General features: G+C 49.8%; 1 long non-coding RNA gene across 1 annotated transcript; it reads left to right on the top strand.

The window, feature by feature from the left end:
• The first annotated feature begins 634 nt into the window (after nucleotides 1–634).
• On the top strand, nucleotides 635–3,567 carry LOC144937762 (uncharacterized). The gene is made up of 3 exons (XR_013637773.1): nucleotides 635–686; nucleotides 2,566–2,645; nucleotides 3,455–3,567. It is a non-coding gene; the product is annotated as an uncharacterized LOC144937762 (long non-coding RNA).
• Nucleotides 3,568–19,697: the final 16,130 nt, after the last annotated feature.

Here is a 19,697-nt window from a genome sequence, read left to right as displayed (position 1 = left end):
TTTTCATTTTTATTTTTATTATTTTACTATTTTATCATTTTTTTTCACCTACGTGATTTTACCGAAAGAGCTTGAGATGACGTTCAGAAAGAGGAGCACGTGAGAATCGGAGAACGTCCGCAGGAGGATGACATCGTCCACCCTATCGAAGAGAGCTGGGCGATCTCGGGACACTTGCACGAGACGGCCTGGAACAACAGCGGAGCAGGCAGCTTGAATAAAAGAACTCGTTCCGAGAGGCACGTCCACCGGGGAGACAGAGCGATGAAACCGGCTCGTGTTGCGCAGGTGCTCGGTGTTTTGTTACGTGGCGGAGAGGGTGGTGGCGACTGCTGCTGCTGCTGCTTGGGGTCAGGCCTTCATCCAGCAGTGGATGGGGCACGGCTGTTGACGATGAAATGCACACCGCCTGCAAGCGAGACGACGCGCTTCGTGGGTGTTAATGGAACCTCTGGCTGCCGCTCGCCATCCCCGCTCGCCCCGTGCTCCCGGAGAACCGACAGACGATATTCCGCTGGGCCCCAGTTGTAAGGTTAGCAAAATACTCGCCTTTTTTTCGCGGAGGGGGGGGGTGGGTGGTGGTTGCGGCGCAGTGACGACGCCTGCGTTTGATTAGCGACTCTGGCTGGAGCACCTCGGACGGTGTCTGCACGGCGGCTGCAGGCGGCGTCGGCTCTCAACCAGAGGTCGCAAACGGGTTTTGATTCCTTACCCGTACCCGTACCCGGTCGCACCAGGGTCGCAAATGGGTACCCGTACCCTACCCGAAATGAGTGACAAACGGTTACCCACCAGTGACTCACGGCCTACCCGTACCCGGCCGCACCAGGGTCGCAAACGGCTACCCGTACGGTACGGGTAGCCGGGTATGGGGTAGGGTACGGGTATCGGGTACCCGGTTGCGACCTCTGCTCTCACCCCCCCCCCCCCCGCGCCGCTCTTCTCGCTGCCTGCCCGCCCGCCTCGCTCGCTCGTCTTCTCGTCCTTCTCTCCTCTTCGGCCCGGCAATCGTCATCATTCTAGGTTTGAAGTTTTCGTGACTGCAAGGGTCCATACTCTTTGGTGTTTTCGGTAAAGTCACGTAGGTGAAAAAATAAAAATAAAAAAATAAAGTAAAATAAATTAAAATAAAAGTCGTAATCATCCTCGTGCCCACAGAGTCAGGTCGTCCGTGCTGTCTCATCATACGCGTGTGTGTGTGGGTGTGTGCGTGTGTGGGTGTGTGCGTGTGTGTGTGTGCGTGTGTGTGGGTGCGTGCGTGTGTGTGTGTGCGTGTGTGTGTGTGCGTGTGTGCGTGTGTGTGGGTGTGTGCGTGTGTGTGTGTGCGTGTGTGTGTGCGTGTGTGGGTGTGTGCGTGTGTGTGTGTGCGTGTGTGTGGGTATGTGCGTGTGTGTGTGTGCGTGTGTGTGTGTGCGTGTGTGTGTGTGCGTGTGTGTGTGTGCGTGTGTGTGGGTGTGTGCGTGTGTGGGTGTGTGCGTGTGTGTGTGTGCGTGTGTGTGTGCGTGTGTGGGTGTGTGCGTGTGTGTGTGTGGGTGTGTGCGTGTGCGTGTGTGGGTGTGTGCGTGTGTGTGGGTGTGTGCGTGTGTGTGTGTGTGTGTGCGTGTGTGTGGGTGTGTGCGTGTGTGTGTGCGTGTGTGGGTGTGTGCGTGTGTGTGTGCGTGTGCGTGTGTGGGTGTGTGCGTGTGTGTGTGTGGGTGTGTGCGTGCGTGTGTGTGTGTGTGCGTGTGTGTGGGTGTGTGCGTGTGTGTACCTGGTGCGTACCTGAGTACCTGGTGCGGTGTGTAAACATCGCCACGAGGGAGACAAAGGCGGTCGGGCGTGGTGCTAGCCACCCACCCCCTCGTGTACCGTTCCGGCCTTCATAGGTGCTCGCTAACAGCACTTGCCCCTACAGTCTGTTAAGGCTATATGGGGGATCTTTATCTTTGTGTGTGTGTGTGTGCGTGTGTACGTATGTCGAACTTTTTTCGCACCGTGCAAAGCCAACCGTGTCAACAAACTGAACAGGAAAAGTAGTTTGAGTGAAATGAGTTTTCAATCTAAATGTAAGAGTGCACAGTTACAGTTGCTTCCCAATGTCGGAAAGAAGAGCGTTCCAGACGGCCGCAAAAGCGCATCCGAAAGCGCGCGATGCGGTGACATTGACACAGCGCCATGTCTATCGATATTGGTCATGGTACTGGTAGGAACCTCCTGGTTACACCAGCCCACAGGGGATTATTGTGTCCGTCCGTCCGTCGTGCATCCAAAAATGGGAGGGGTGGGGCTGGGTGGAGAGGGGAGGGGCTGGGTGGGGAGGGTGGGGAGGGGCTGGGTGGGGAGGGGCTGGGTGGGGTGGGGGCTGGTCACCCCGTGGTGTCCTTATAAAACTCAACGTTTAACCTGCTCACGCCGGCTTGTGCCCGCCCTCACAGTCGGCCATATTTGCGGAATACACCACGCCGCCGTTGACCCTGGCCATTGACCGAGCAACCCAACGTTCATACCAGCTCCCTCCGCAGGAATGTGTTTATAAGCCAACGACTTAATCATCGTTATCATCGTCGTCGTCATCGTCGTCGCCAGGCCGCCCTGGATCGACGCCGTTCGAGGAGCAGAGCGAGCAGCAGGCTGCGACTGCACGGACTTGAGCGAAATGTCGAATGGTGAATTCTCCGCACGCGCCAGGCAGCTCCGGCGGATAATTATTATTGCACAATCACAATTAATTTACGGAAACATTTAACATTTAACACACTCGTATGTTTACAAACATTGCAGTTTAGGTGTATTTTAAGGCCACCAGAATTGTGGAAAGCTTGTTGGCACATACGCGTAAAAAAACACAAAGATGCCCCGTATAGCCCTACACGATTTTTGGGGCAAGTGCTGTTAGCGAGCGGTACCTATGGAAGCAGCCACGGCTCACGAGGTGGTGGGTGGCCAGCACCACAGCCTTTGTCTCACCAGTGGTGCTGTTTACACACCGCACCAGGTACTCTATTTAAGGCTGAGTCGACCTAGGGGAGGCCCAGGACCGGTTCAGATAATCCTCACTGGTGTCGGCCGTGAGCAGGAATCGAACCCGGGTCGCCGGCTTCGTAGCGCTGACCGCTACGCCACCGCTCCCCCACCCATCCCCCCCCCGTACACGCACACACACACGCACGGCGCACACACACACACGCACGGCGCACACACACCTACCCCTCTTTATCACTAACCGAATCAAAGGGGGCAAATGCAACGTACGATATGGAACATTTCTGCTGTTGATTTGCGAGATCAGGCCGTGTCAATAGGAGCCAAGCCCCCCTCCACCCCCCCCCCCCCCCCACAGCGGAATGCGTTGGCCTCTGGGTTAGGGGGCCTGTCCCAGCGCCCGAGGACAGGGCCGACCTGCCCGGCTTCGCGGCCCCACGGGGCCTTGTTCCAATTGACTCGCGAACCCGCTCGTCGGCATCTCTCCCGGCAGGAAGCTCGCCCCGGCCCGCGTCGGCGGCGTTGAGTTTCGCTTCTGGTTCGGAGGTGAGACGGGGAGACGCGCGGAGAGACGGGGAGAAGAGACAGGGAGAAGAGATGGGGAGAAGAGGCGGGGAGAAGAGGCGGGGAGAAGAGACGGGGAGAAGAGGCGGGGAGAAGAGGCGGGGAGAAGAGACGGGGAGAAGAGGCGGGGAGGTGAGATGCGGCACCGGGATGAAGGATGTTGCAGCGTCGTCATCGCTACTAGCGTCGTTGTCGAAATGAGCATCGTAGATTTCAATGAATACAATCATCCCCATCATCATCATCTAGATTTGAAGCTTTCGTGACTGCAAGGATTCATACTCTTAGGTTTTTTCGGTAAAGTCACGTAGGTAAACAAATAAAATTAAAATTAATAAAAGTAAAATAAAAAATCACGATGTTTCGGAGGCAACACAAGCTTCCGTCTTCAGGTGGAACCGTCACAGCACGATTGCTGTATCAAGTAATGATATCAAGTAATGATACAACAATCGTTGCCTCCAAAACGTCGTGATTTTTTATTTTACTTTCATTTATTTTAATTTTATTTTTTACCTACGTGACTTTACCGAAACAACCTAAGAGTATCATCATCATCATCGCCACGATAGCTAATGGGAATGCGGCACCGTTGTGCACAATAGCGCTGCTATGAAAGACGGTGGCAATCACTCGGTAGTCCAAACGATTTTGCAAAAACTCCCTCTAACCCAACACGATTATAAACCCTCTGCTTCACCCTCGTTCAAACCCTATCCCTGACCCCAAAACCACCCCCAACCTCAACCGGAAACCTTACCCTATCACATCCCGAACTGCTAACCTCAACCATATTCCTCACCTCAACCCTATCTCCTCTAACCCTAACCCCGACCCAATACCAACCAATCCCAACCGTATCTCTAACTCCTAAGCTCAACCCTAATCCTATCCCTAACTCCTGACCCCAACCCTATAACCCTAACCATCCCGATCTTATACCTCGCCCGAAATCCCGGCCATATCCTTAGCTCCTAGCCTCAAACCCTAACCCTTATCCCATCCCGTTCCGCCCCCCCAGCCCCCACTCGCGTTGTTCCATTGAACTTCGCGGTGCGTTCACTGACGAGGCCCCGAGGCCACGCGGGTGAACGAACGCGGCGTTGTTGGTTCACTGCGCGTCTGCATTGCGGCGCTACGGAGAGAGGAAGATCGTGGCTCTAGAGGAGAGTGTCGCGCCTGTGAGTGAGAGAGAGAGGGAGAGAGACGCTCGCCTGCGTGGTGGCTTCCCGCAACAAGGCTCGGCACTGCACGTCGATTCATCATAAAGGCTTGTGTTCTTTTTGGGGGGGGGGGGGGGGGTTAGATCTCGTGAAGTAGGAATGCGCTTTCTTGGTTCTTTCGGTAAAGTCACGTAGAAGGGAAATAATAAAATAATGAAAATAAAACAATAAAATACAATTCTCACGACGTTTCGGCCACAACGCAAGCAGCCGTCCTCGGGTGAAGAACAGCGTCTGTCGGAAAGACAAACTCCACGCCGCTGCTCGAGTTGAAAGTGCGCTGGCTTTCCGACAGACCTGTTCTTCACCTGAGGACGGCTGCTTGCGTTGTGGCCGAAACGTCGTGAGAATTGTATTTTATTATGTTTTATTTTTATTATTTTATTATTTCCCTTCTACGTGACTTTACCGAAAGAACCAAGAAGATGAATCCCTGCAGTCACGAAAGCTTTCAATCGAAATTTAGGAATGCGTTGTTAGCCCACCACCTGACACGGCCAATTAGTAAGGTTTGTCGCGTGAACAACACGTGCCAATGAGTGACGAGTAACCCCACCGCATTTGCAATTCGAGTGAACGACGTTTCGCTGCTCATTAGAGCCAGCTGCATCAGCTCGTAGCACGCAACCATCGCCGCAATCGTCACGCTGCTTTTGAAAACCACACGAGCGAGACTCACATCGGACGATGTCATTTTTTTAAAAGTTTGGCTGGCTGGCTGGCTGAGACGCGGTGGTTACGTCACCGCACAGATCTACATGGTGATGTCACCCTCACCCCACAGCATCGAGCCGGGTTCGTGCATCGCGCTGTCGTCACCCCCCCCCTCTGCCCCCCCCCCTCTGCCCCCCCCCTCTGCCCCCCACTCACCCTCCACCCCGGCCAGCGCGCGTTGAAGAGCCCAAAGTGAGCGATTTTCTACTCAAACGAGGCTTGAGACGAAAGTGCTCATCCCCTGCTTGGAGACCCTGAGCCAACGGTGGGAATTACACATTACTATGGTGGGGGGGGGGGGGAGTGTCCATCCATACAGAACGACCGTTGACTTCCCCCCCAACAATGTGGTACCAATTTATCCACCGCGGAGGGATGATGGGCCGAGTTCAACTGCACGACCGCTGAGCCGCCCGTCCGCGCCAACTACGTTTAGCTGCCTTTACCCACAATCCCCACGACTTACGGTCATTAATTACAACTCTGCGGGCGGACAAGCGCGCGCGTTCGCAAAGAAATAAAAACTCAAAATCTGCGAGCATGGGGAGGGAGGGGGAGGGAGGGGGAGGGAGGGGGAGGGAGGGGGAGGGTGGGGGAGGGAGGGAGGGAGGGGGAGGGAGGGGGAGGGAGGGGGAGGGTGGGGGAGGGTGGGGGAGGGAGGTTGGGGGAGGGAGGGGGAGGGGGTGGTAGGGAGGGGGCGAGTGGCACGGGCAGCACATCGGGCGCATTGTGCGACGGCGGCACAAGGGTCACATTGTGCGGCCCACGTGTCAGGTTGCGCTGCGCACGTGGTCTGCGTGCGTGCGTGCGTGCCGACCACGGGCAGCAGCAGCAGCATCAGCAGCATCAGCATCAGCAGCAGCATCAGCAGCAGCAGGGGGGGACCACAAGAGCGAAATCCCGTCGAGCGATCGTACAAAGACGGCGAACGCCAACTACTAAATGCGTCCACGTAGCTTGGGAGGGTTCAGCAGCAGCGCACCTGAGCAGCGTGCGAGGCAGCGTGGAGCGAGGGATGTGTTGGCGTTGCACCGGGAGACAGCGGAGAGGAACGCGATGATCGAGAGGAGGCACGCAGGCGGACGACATCGTTGGAACGGCTACGAAAATAATCCGCGCGTGGGCAGGTCACATCACGGGCCCCGGAGGGGATGATGGAGCGAGGCGGAACGACGGCGGTCAAGCAAACGGATCGGCATCCGAGAGGACAACCACCGGGGGGGCGGTGGGGAGGAGATGGAGCGATGAAATTAATATCGATTTGAAGCTTTCGTGACTGCACGGATTCATCTTCTTGGTTCTTTCGGTAAAGTCACGTAGAATGGAAATAATAAAATAATAAAAATAAAACATAATAAAATAATTCTCACGACGTTTCGGCCACAACGCAAGCAGCCGTCCTCAGGTGAAGAACAGGTCTGTCGATAAGACAGAGTCTGAATGTCTTTCATTATTTTATTATTTCCATTCTACGTGACTTTACCGAAAGAACCAAGAAGACGATTAAATGAAGTTTGCGTGCAGGCGCCGGGGTGGATTATTGCAGCGCATGATCGTGAGAGGTGCCGACTGGATGTGGAGGTCATCATCCAGCAGCGGACTGACCATGGCCGTTCATAATCAACGATTTTTGGGTTTAGATCGCGTTATTTATAAATGTGTCGTAACCCTCCACCACCCGACACGGCCAATCAGTAAAAAAGTGTCACGTTGACAAAAGACAAATAGTTCACTGCTTTAGCCCACCGGTGTGTTGAAGCGTGAAACCACAACATTTACAATTTGAGTACGACGTTTCGCTGGTAATCGTACTCAAATTGTAAATGTTGTGGTTTCACGCTTCAACACACCGGTGGGCTAAAGCAGTGAACTATTTGTCTTTTGTCAACGTGACACTTTTTTACTGATTGGCCGTGTCGGGTGGTGGAGGGTTACGACACATTTATAAATAACGCGATCTAAACCCAAAAATCGTTGATTATGAACAATATTGGTCGCGAAAGCCTACGTGTTAAACTGACCATGGCCGATGATATATATATTAATAAAACGTCTCACAAACAAAAACAGACGCTCACGCACGTTTTGAGTAGCGATTGTAAACAATCGATTGTAAACACACATTGTAAACACAATCGATTTGTCGGTGCGATGTTTCTACTTATCGGGCGGAGGGGTGTAAAGTCTCACCTCTTTTTAAATCCTTAATATTAAGTTCACTTGCGCGCTTACGACCGTGCAAATATTTCGGTCGTTTTTTAACCCACTTCCCGTGATCCAATCGAGCTGACATTTTGCACACAGACTCGTTGTGCGTGACAATTAATTTTCGTGAATTTTTTTTTCCAAAATTTGACACTATTTAGGGAAATTTTTTTAAATATTTAATTACCAATTGCTTAATGCTGCCAGACAATCATCTGACCCATAGGTGGCAGCCATCTCAAGCCAGAGGACGAGAGGACTCTAGCCGCCACGCATATAAAGAATTTATAGTGAAAAACTTTGTTTTTACGGGTTAATTTTTTCCCGTGTGTGTTGCTGGACGGGAGGTGATGGACAGGGAGCGGGAGGGCTTGGTGTTGCCATCGGCATCATCAGACGTCACTTGACCCGGTGGCTGAGGTCAGGGCGCTCAGCTGACACCGCTGGAGGCGCGGGTTCGAGCCCAGGCAGCTGCCCCGTGATTGAACCGGGCTACGGAGTGTCGCGTGAGTCGATGGCCGTCGGCCTGATCAGCAATGACTGCACAATAACAACAACAACAACACAACTACGATATTGGGCTTTGCACTCGAATGTGGCCCAATTCGATGCGTGGCAATTTTGACGGCCGAGTGACGGACAATCTCGTAGCATTCTAGATTTGAAGCTTTCGTGACTGCAAAGATTCATACTCTTAGGTTTTTTTCGGTAAAGTCACGTAGGTAAAATAATAAAGAAATACAATTTTTATAATAGCAATAATAATAAAGAACATTTTTTTATGAAATAAAAGAAATAATAGAAATACATTTTTTTCTATTATTTTTATTTTGTATAATTTTTTTTATTTTACCTAGGTGAATTTACCGAAAAAACCTACGAGTATAAATCTCGTAGCAGATTGTGCGGATTTTTCTCGCAGCCATCTCCTGTGACACTCCCGGTCGGATTCTTCGTCTGATGAGGCGTCAACCGAGAGCGCAAAATTGGAATGAAATTGGAAGAAAGAAAAGACCTCGATTATACTCGTTGCTTCTACCCACGTGACTTTACCGAAAGAACCAAAAAGTATGGATTCCTGCAGTCACGAAAGCCTCAAATCAAGATTGAACTACCTCAATTATATTGAAAAAAACAAATAGATTAACCATTGAATAAGAATAGATTAACCAAACATACATTTTGCGACCCAATGGGTGTTATTTAACAAGACATTGCAGACCCCTACAGAATGTGTGTGTGTGTGCATATGGGTAGCGGTAGTGTAGCGGTTAGCGCGCTGCGCTATGAACCTAGCGACCCGGGTTCGATTCCCGCTCAGGGCCAACACCAGTGACGATTATCTGAACCGGTCCTGGGCCTACCCTAGGTCGACTCAGCCTGAAATGAGTACCTGGTGCGGTGTGTAAACATCGCCACTGGGGAGACAAAGGCGGTCGGGCGTGGTGCTGGCCACCCACCCCCTCGTGTACCGTGCCGGCTTTCATAGGTGCTGCTCGCTATCAGCACTTGCCCCTACAGTCTGTTAAGGCTACACGGGGGATCTTTATCTTATGTACACAAGCAAGTCCGCGAGCTGCGAACCTGGCCACCCGAGTTCGAATCCCGCTCACGACCAATAACAGTGGCGAATATCCGAGCCGGTTGTGGGCCTCCCCTAGGTCGCCTCGGCGACAAAGGGCGACTGGACTTGGTGTTGGCCGACCCCCTTGTGTGCCGTGCCGGCCTCTATAGGAGCTGCTCGCTCACAGCACTTGTCCCAACAGTCTGTAAAAGACGAAACGAGGGAGTTATATGTTAACTTTGGATTGTATACAATAGACCAAGACAAAGATTCCCCGTATAGCCTTAACGGGCGTTTTGGGGCAAGTGCTGTTAGCGAGCACTTATGAAGACCGGCACGACGCACGAGGGGGTGAGGTGGCCAGCACCACGCCCGGCCGTCTTTGTCTTCCGGGTGCCAATGTTTACACGTACTCAGTTGAGGCCCAGAACCGGTTCGGATAATCGTCGCTGGTGTTGGTCGTGAGCGAGAATCGAACTCGGCTCACCGGGTTCGTAGCGCAGTTCTAAATGTGTGTGTAGACGCGTGTGTACACACGGTCGCGCGCACACACACACACCGTGGGAGACACTCAGTAGGCGGGTAAGAGCGTTTGAAGAGCTCGGAACATGGGGGAGGTTAAACGAAGTGGCTCAGGGTGGCCACACAAACGAGGGTGCTTTTCACCAATTGGCAGACGCAGGCCTCCCACACGGCGCTCCCATCGCACCACGCTACGGCTCGGGGCGCCCAGATGGGACCGCTCCCTCCTTCTCCTGCTGCCTCCTCCGCAATGTCTTCCCCACCCCCCCCCCCCCCCCATCGTCGCCACCCACCCCGTGCCGCCCTGCGCCTCTCGTGAGGATTTCCCACCACGCAACGTGTTTTTTCTCGCCCCGGGGGCTCGCTGGGGAACCCGCGAGTAAGTAGCGCTCCACTTGCCGGCCGGAACGACGCCCCCGTGGAATTCTTTGGGGCACTCCGCAGCCGTCTCGCCTCCGTTTGGCAACGTCGGGCAGCGCAGGGGTCACGCCAGAGGTCGCAAACGGGTTTTGATTCCTTACCCGGCCGCACCAGGGTCGCAAATGGGTACCCGTACCCGTACCCGGCCGGGTACGGGTAGCCGTTCCCTACCCGTACCCTACCCGAAATTAGTGACAAACGGTTACTCACCAGTGACTCACGGCCTACCCGTACCCGTACCAGGCCGCACCAGGGTCGCAAACGGGTACCCGTACCGGGTATCGGGTAGGGTACGGGTATCGGGTACCCGGTTGCGACCTCTGGGTCACGCCGGCTTCGTCGTTGCACAGAGGGCCGGTGCAACGCGTAAAAAGAGAGAGAGAGCCCATTTCGTAGCCGTGTCCAATACTCAAATATTGTGAATTTAATTTCACCGCCGCTTGAAGAGATGGCGCAGTTACGCGCAGCGCTTCGTTGCAGCCGCAACAGTTTTTTATTCTGGAGCGGCAAATTCAACGTCGCCTCATTACGCGTGTTTCCACGCGTAGAGGTTTTATAAACCTGTTCACGGGATGACAGGAATATCGGGTACAATGGTTTAGGACGATTACGAACAGGCGGTACTCGAGTGGCAGTGCCTCGTGCCAATAATCCCTACTCCAAGTCGGCCTAGCAGCGCTCCCAAAGATATCTGAGTGAGAAATTAAGCACATTGAATATACCAGAGTGTACACACACACAATGTGACAGGCACACACACACACAATGTGACAGGCACACGCACACAATGTGACAGGTACACACACACAATGTGACAGACACACACACAATGTGACAGACACACACACACACAATGTGTCAGGCACACACACAATGTGACAGGCACACACACACACACAATTTGACAGCTACACACACACAATGTGACAGGTACACACACAATGTGACAGACACACACACAATGTGACAGACACACACACAATGTGACAGGCACACACACACAATGTGACAGCTACACACATAATGTGACAGGCACACACACAATGTGACAGACACACACACAATGTGACAGACACACACACAATGTGACAGGCACACACACACAATGTGACAGCTACACACATAATGTGACAGGCGCACACACACAATGTGACAGGCACACACACACAATGTGACAGGCACACACACAATGTGACAGGTACACACACACAATGTGACAGCTACACACATAATGTGACAGGCACACACACAATGTGACAGGCACACACACACAATGTGACAGGCACACACACAATGTGACAGGTACACACACGCAATGTGACAGTCACACACAATGGGACAGGTACACACACACAATGTGACAGTCACACACAATGTGACAGACACACACACAATGTGACAGTCACACACAATGTGACAGACACACACACAATGTGACACACACACACACAATGTGACAGTCACACACACACAATGTGACAGACACACACACAATGTGACAGGCACACGCACACAATGTGACAGGCACACACACACAATGTGACAGGCACACACACACAATGTGACAGGCACACACACAATGTGACAGGTACACACGCACAATGTGACAGACACACACACAATGTGACACACACACACAATGTGACAGGCACACAATGTGACACACACACACAATGTGACAGGCACACACACAATGTGACACACACACACAATGTGACACACACACAATGTGACACACACACACACAATGTGACACACACACACAATGTGACACACACAATGTGACACACATACACACACACAATGTAACACGTACACACACAACGTGGGGGTACAACGACTTCCATACGACGCTTGCCAACGCGATTCATTCGAACTTAATTTGGAGCTTTCGTGACTGCAGGTAAAGTCACGTATAAAGAGAAAATAATAAATTAAATAATAGCATACGACGTTTCGATTGCAACACAAGCAATCATCATCAGGTATAAATGAAAGAGAAACACAAATCTAGTATACTTAGAAATGTAATGTAATACAACAGAGAGTCGGATACCATAACAGTCAACACCCTACCTGGTTGATAACGTTCTTCCTGAGAACGCTAAATTTGCAGAGACCGGTTGTGAAACACGGATCACACAGACAGTGAATTGACACGGTGTGCAACAGCAGTTTTGTTCACAAATTCCATCATATTAATAATTCAGCACGAATACGTTCTGGCGGGGCTTGTGTAAATCATGTCTTGGTTTGGCTCTCATTAGTTTGCACATTGCACATTACCCACCCTGCCATGCCTTCTGACTACCGCCAATGAAGACGCTCTTGGGCTGTGATTGTGATCTATGGATCTCTATGTAACTCTATGGATCTCTATGTAACTCTGTACATCTCTATGTAACTCTGTGGATCTCTATGTAACTCTATGGATCTCTGTGTATCTCTATGGATCTCTATGCAACTCTATGGATCTCTATGTAACTCTATGGGTCTCTATGTAACTCTATGGCTCTGTATGTAACTCTATGGATCTCTCTGTAACTCTATGAATCTCTGTGTAACTCTATGGATCTCGGTGTAATTTTATGAATATCTGTGTAACTCTATGGGTCTCTATGTAACTCTATGGATCTCTATGTAACTCTATGGCTCTCTGCGTCACTCTATGGGTCTCTATGTAACTCTATGGGTCTCTATGTAACTATATGGCTCTCTGCGTCACTCTATGGATCTCTGTATGTAACTCTATGGATCTCTATGTAACTCTATGGATCTTTATGTAACTCTATGGATCTCTATGTAACTCTATGGATATCTATGTAACTCTATGGATCTCTGTGTAACTCTACGTAGCTCTATGGATCTCTATGTAACTCTATGGATCTTTATGTAACTCTATGGATCTCTATGTAACTCTATGGATCTCTGTATGTAACTCTATGGATCTCTATTTAACTCTATGGATCTCTATGTAACTCTATGGATCTCTGTGTAACTCTATGGATCTCTGTATGTAACTCTATGGATCTCTATGCAACTCTATGGATCTCTATGTAACTCTATAGATATCTGCATCACTCTATGGATCTCTGTGTAACTCTATGGATCTCTGTGTAACTCTATGTATCTCTATAGATCTCTATGGATCTCTGTGTAACTCTATGGATCTCTGTGTAACTCTACGTAGCTCTATGGATCTCTATGTAACTCTATGGATCTCTGTGTAACTCTATGGATCTCTGTATGTAACTCTATGGATCTCTATGCAACTCTATGGATCTCTATGTAACTCTATAGATATCTGCATCACTCTATGGATCTCTGTGTAACTCTATTGATCTCTGTGTAACTCTATGTATCTCTATAGATCTCTATGGATCTCTGTGTAACTCTATGGATCTCTGTGTAACTCTACGTAGCTCTATGGATCTCTATGTAACTCTATGGATCTCTATGTAACTCTATGGATCTCTGTGTAACTCTATGGATCTCTGTGTAACTCTATGGATCTCTATGTAACTCTATGGATCTCTGTGTAACTCTATGGATCTCTGTATGTAACTCTATGGATCTCTATGCAACTCTATGGATCTCTGTGTAACTCTATAGATATCTGAATCACTCTATGGATCTCTGTGTAACTCTATGTATCTCTATAGATCTCTATGGATCTCTGTGTAACTCTATGGATCTCTGTGTAACTCTACGTAGCTCTATGGATCTCTATGTAACTCTATGGATCTCTATGCAACTCTATGGATCTCTATGTAACTCTATGGATCTCTGTGTAACTCTATGGATCTCTGTGTAACTCTATGGATCTCTGTATGTAACTCTATGGATCTCTATGCAACTCTATGGATCTCTGTGTAACTCTATGGATCTCTGTGTAACTCTATGGATCTCTGTATGTAACTCTATGGATCTCTATGCAACTCTATGGATCTCTATGTAACTCTATGGATCTCTATGTAACTCTATAGATATCTGTATCACTCTATGGATCTCTGTGTAACTCTATGGATCTCTATGTAACTCTATAGATATCTGCATCACTCTATGGATCTCTATGTAACTCTATAGATATCTGCATCACTCTATGGATCTCTGTGTAACTCTATGGATCTCTATGTAACTCTATAGATATCTGCATCACTCTATGGATCTCTGTGTAACTCTATGGATCTCTATGTAACTCTATAGATATCTGCATCACTCTATGGATCTCTATGTAACTCTATGGATCTCTATGTAACTCTATAGATATCTGCATCACTCTATGGATCTCTATGTAACTCTATGGATCTCTGTGTAACTCTATAGATATCTGCATCACTCTATGGATCTCTATGTAACTCTATGGATCTCTGTGTAACTCGATGCCTTGATAGGGCCACCACTCGCGATATTCCTTGGCTGTGGTCGTCCTTCCTTGCAACAGAGATGCTCAGCTCGATGGAATAATAAAGTCTCAATCCGACCGTGGGCATAGGCAGAGAGAATGAAAAAGAGAATAATACAAAGATGTCAACAGCGACAGAGCGACGGGCAAAGTCGATGACGGGAGGACAACATCGTTCAGACACGGGCGGTGACGGACAGAGAGACAACGAACTCTAGGTTGGGCAGTGCCAGATACCAGGCAGACAGAGACAGGCAGTCAATCAGGTGGACAGACAAACAAGGACCCTGGCAGGGAGGCAATGCCATAGACGCGCGAGCATTGACAGGCAGCGGGGCAGAGAGGGGGAGCAGCGATGTGCTGAGCCCAAGCGACGAGAGGCACACAGACAATGATGTAGCCAACAGAAGCGGCAGACGAGCAGACGGACACGAAGTGACAGGCAGGCAATGATGTGAGCGGTGACACACCGATAGACAGGACAGCAAAACAGCAAGACGGACAGACATGAACTGACAGTGGGGGAGGGGCGGGATGGTAATCAGAAGCAATGACAGGAAGGTAGACAGACCTGGCAGCGTTGATGCAAAAGAGATGCCATGACGGACGCATGGACAGAGGGGCAACGACCTCGAAATAACAAATGACAGACAGACAGTCAGAATGACAGACAGACAGCTGAAATGGACGGGACGTTGGCGACACGGAGGCAATAACGTGCGGCAGTGACAAGCGGACAGACGTGTGGTGACACACCGAGACACCGCGACGGACAGTCGACCCTGACCCCTGGAGATCGAGGCGACGGTCGATTACGGAGCGAGCGAGTGACAGCCGCGGTCCGTCACCATCGTCATCATCATCATCGCCGCTCTGCCATCGTCATCATCATCGTCATCGTGATCCCCGCACAGGTCAGAGCTGGAGGTTTATTAGCGCAGCGACCAGACTGTCAGTCAATCTTTAGAACTTGCTCTTTTTGTGGTTTGTTTTTTTCGTCCTTCCGATTAGCACGGCTGGCTAGGTACGGTGCGAAAGAAGTTCAACGCACACACGCGCACACAAACGCCGTGTTGACGAGCCACCCGCTCGCCGCCGCCGCAGCGGGAGGGAGGGGAGGGAAAGAGCGGCGAGCGAGCGACGTTCCCACGTCCGCTCCGAGCGCTCATTTCAGGCTGAGTCGGCTCGTGGAGGCTCAATAAAAGTCCCGATGCCGACTGCTGCCGACGTTGAGTCGTGGCCACGAATCAAAGCCCCCCAAGTCGCCGGCTTCGCATCGCAGTTAAAACTCCTGCGCCACCGCTTCTGCACGCGTGAAGAAGAAAAAAAGACAAAGGTGCGTGCCCTCGTGTAGCCTGTAACAGACTGTTGGGGCAAGTGCTGTTAGCGAGCACCTATGAAGGCCGGCACGGCACACGAGGGGCTGGGGTGGCCAGCGCCACGCCCGGCCGCCTTTGACTCCTCAGTGGCTCATTCGAGGCCGAGTCGACCTAGGGGAGACCCAGTACCGGCTCAGACAATCGTCACCGGTGTTGGCCGTGAGCAGGAATCGAACTCGGGTCACCGGGTTTCGTAGCGTAGCGCACCAACCGCTCCCACGCGCACACACGCACACGCGCACACACCAATACAAACTCGCCCCTCTTACGTACACACAGGCGCACAAACCCGGACACAACACGCAAGCGCACAAATGCACTCGCACGCACGCGCGCGCGCATCCATGCACACATGCGCCGTGATCACGCGTGCACATGCACACACTCTTGCGCGCGTGAACAATCCGGCGCTGCGGAGGCAGCGAGGGTTGATGGATCGGACAAATGAAGAAACTTAAAATTAATAAAAGTTAAAATAAAATAAAGAAAAAATCGCGACGTTTCGGAGGCAACACAAGCTTCCGTCTTCAGGTGGAACCGTCACATCAAGTCACTTGATACAGCAATCGTGCTGTGACGGTTCCACCTGAAGACGGAAGCTTGTGTTGCCTCCGAAACGTCGTGATTTTTATTGTATTTTTATTTAAATTTTATTAATTTTTATTTTTTTTACCTACGTGAATTTATCGAAAAAAACCCTCAGAATATGAATCCTTGCAGTCACGAAAGCTTCAAATCTAGAAATGACAAAACGTTGCGAGACTCCCTTCCCGTGCGCACTGGGGGTGGAATACCCTGACGACTCGACGGGAGAATGCAGTTCCAGCAAAGCGAGGGCTGATATCTATCTGGTCCCCTCTTTGCGGGATCGAGTGTTGCCCCGTCGCGTGCGTGGGGTTTCCCCCGGTGCTCCCGTTTCCTCCCACGTGTATAATAACACTGTGTAACATAAAGATGTTGATGTTTTTGTCCCTGGGTAGTAAGTGTTATTAACTAATTGCGTATGCCTCAAAAGTACTTAAAATGGCTATTATTTCCCACAAACTTTGCGTTTGTGACCAGGACATAAAGCAAAGTTAATAATCCACTCCATTAATAACTGTGTAACAAATTTATTATTTTTTTGTTCCTGGGTAGTGTTATTTCCTAATTGCTCATGTCTCAAAAGTACATAAAATGGCTATTATTTCCCACAAATTCTAGATTTGAAGCTTTCGTGACTGCAAGGAATCATCTTCTTAGGTTTTTTCGGTAAAGTCACGTAGAAAGTAAAATAAAATAAAAACAAAAATCACGACGTTTCGGAGGCAACACAAGTCTCCGTCAACAGGTGGGACCGTCACAGCCAGATTAGCTGTATCAAGACTTGATACAGCTAATCCGAAAAAACCTAAGAAGATATTTCCCACAAACTTTGCTTTTGTGACCAGGACAGTGATATTTTGAAATGTACCTATTGTCAATGAGAACACGTGGTGTGCATGTGTGTCATTCCTTCACTTAAAGTCCTGGTCACAAAAGCAAAGTTAGTTGGGAATAATAGCTATTTTCTGTACTTTTTAGGCATAAGCATTTAGAAAGTAACACTTACTACCCAGGAACAAAAATCGTGTCACTCACTCATTGGCCTAAGGGGCCGTCCATAAATGACGTCACGCACCTAGGGGGGGGTCAGACATTTGTGACGATGTGTGACGAGGAGGGGGGGTTTGAGAAATGTGACGTCACATCAAAATGCGCAACTTTAAAAAAATACAGACAACACGTTCTACTTAATTAAATAGACTTTTTAATAAATGTTTTCTCCTACAACATCAGAGTGCAGCGGCACATTAAATACGCACTACAATGACAATAGTTTAAAGCGATTTGAAGCATGTTTTATTTTTTTTGGAGGGGGGGGGCAGAGCTTTGTGACGTCACATTTCAGGGGGGGGGTCTGACTTTTTGCGACGCCGTGTGACGAGGGGGGGGGGGTGGTCAAAAGTCGTCCAAAATCGCGTGGCGTCATTTATGGACGGCCCCTAAAACATCTTCATGTAGAGATAACCGCAGAGCAATCGTTGGTGCCGGCTCACCGCATGGCAGGCTCCCCAGCTTGGCCCATAGTTCCTCAACGATTGTTCGATGCAATTGGCACGAACGACGCTGTTTAAAATAAGAAAAGATGTGTTTTTGTTTTGAGGCTCTCAAGAGCCGCTCTGTGACATTGGAGCCAAGTGTCGCTCAGAGGCATCGGGACCGATGTGTGGAGGAAAAGAAAAATCTAAAAACATTTTTTGTTATTTTACCAGGTAATGCCCGCTGAGCTATGTAGCTCTGTCTTTCAGAAGTGGTCTGGCCACAAATGACAGCTCAGTGAGTTGGCTCAATGAGGTGGAAATGTTTTTGCAGACAAATACTCAAAACGCATGTCGATTCTAAATGTGGAGGGAAAAACCGGAGGACTCGAAGAAAAATCCACGCGACCTCGGGGAGAACATCCAAACTCCATATGTACAAGCAGGCGTCAGGGTCGGGATCCAACCCACGACCTCCTGTATACCAGGCGAGATAGTTAACATCTCACCACCAAGGCGCTGTAGGGAAGGGCGGTTGGAGGTCGCTGTGAAGTCAAAATCTGGGGGGGGGGGGGGGGTGGGAGGGGTTCGGGGGGGGGGCACCGGTGCCCCCCATTCCTTGGCCCAAAGAATTTGCAACTCCGAACAGTTGAGGGTGGGTGAGGTCACGGAGGCCACAGACAGCCACCCCACCTCAAACTACAAGGGTGCTTTGTCCAGGCTTGCGGCCTTGGGTTTTTATTATTATTAATTTAATGTTGTTTTTTTTTCCAACAAAACAACCAAGCCATTTATTTTCCATCTGCAGACAGTTGTTACTGCCAAAGGTTAAAGGTAACAACATCATGTAGGTTTTTTTTTAAGAAAAGCAATATCAGATGCACATTTCATTGAAAATCTTTTTTTAATTAAAAACTGGAGGAAAATAATAAATAAACTGGCCGCTAAAATTTTCCAGATTTTTTTTTCAGATCTTCCGTGTCTGGTTTAAGCGCTGTACATCAAACACAACGGCATCTGCATCACGGTATTCACCAATGGAATGGAACGGTGACACAATACAGGTCAAAATAAAGAGGCAAGCGACGATTATAATCGGACAACAGATGAAGAAGATCCTGGAGTGCAATGAATTCCCCAAGAAGCTCACTAGTAAGGAGAAAGCGGCTTGGGACAGCTTTGTCGCAGTGGTTCGTGGCTTCCTGGGCAATCACAAGGTCGAAAACTACGTGGAGCTGGTTGAGACTCTGGTGAAGAACTACGGCACAATGAGCTGTAGGATGTTCCTCAAAGTCCATATTCTTGATGCTCATCTTGATCAATTCAAGGAGAACATGGGAGCGTACTCGGAGGAGCAAGGCGAGTGCTTCCACAAGGAAATACATGACTTTGAACACCGCTACCAAGGACAGTATAACGAGAACATGATGGGAGACTAACATTTGGGGGCTGATTCCATCAAAGTGATTTAGAGTATAATCGTAAATCTCGAAAAACAACTCACTTCTAAATGTTTGATAGTAATTTTTGTATTACTTTAGTATAAATACATGTTCATTTTGATTCATATGTTGTTTTTTTCTGACTTTATGTGAACGAAAAGACACCCTTCGCCCGTTTTCTCATTGAAAATGTCAGTGTCCTGGTCACAAAAGCAAAGTTTTTTGGGGAATAATTGCC

The sequence above is a fragment of the Lampetra fluviatilis genome, chromosome 20 (assembly GCF_964198595.1).
Source record: "Lampetra fluviatilis chromosome 20, kcLamFluv1.1, whole genome shotgun sequence".
NCBI lineage: Eukaryota > Metazoa > Chordata > Hyperoartia > Petromyzontiformes > Petromyzontidae > Lampetra > Lampetra fluviatilis.
Note: the sequence above shows the minus strand (reverse complement) of the source record. Positions and strands in the feature narration are given on the sequence as shown.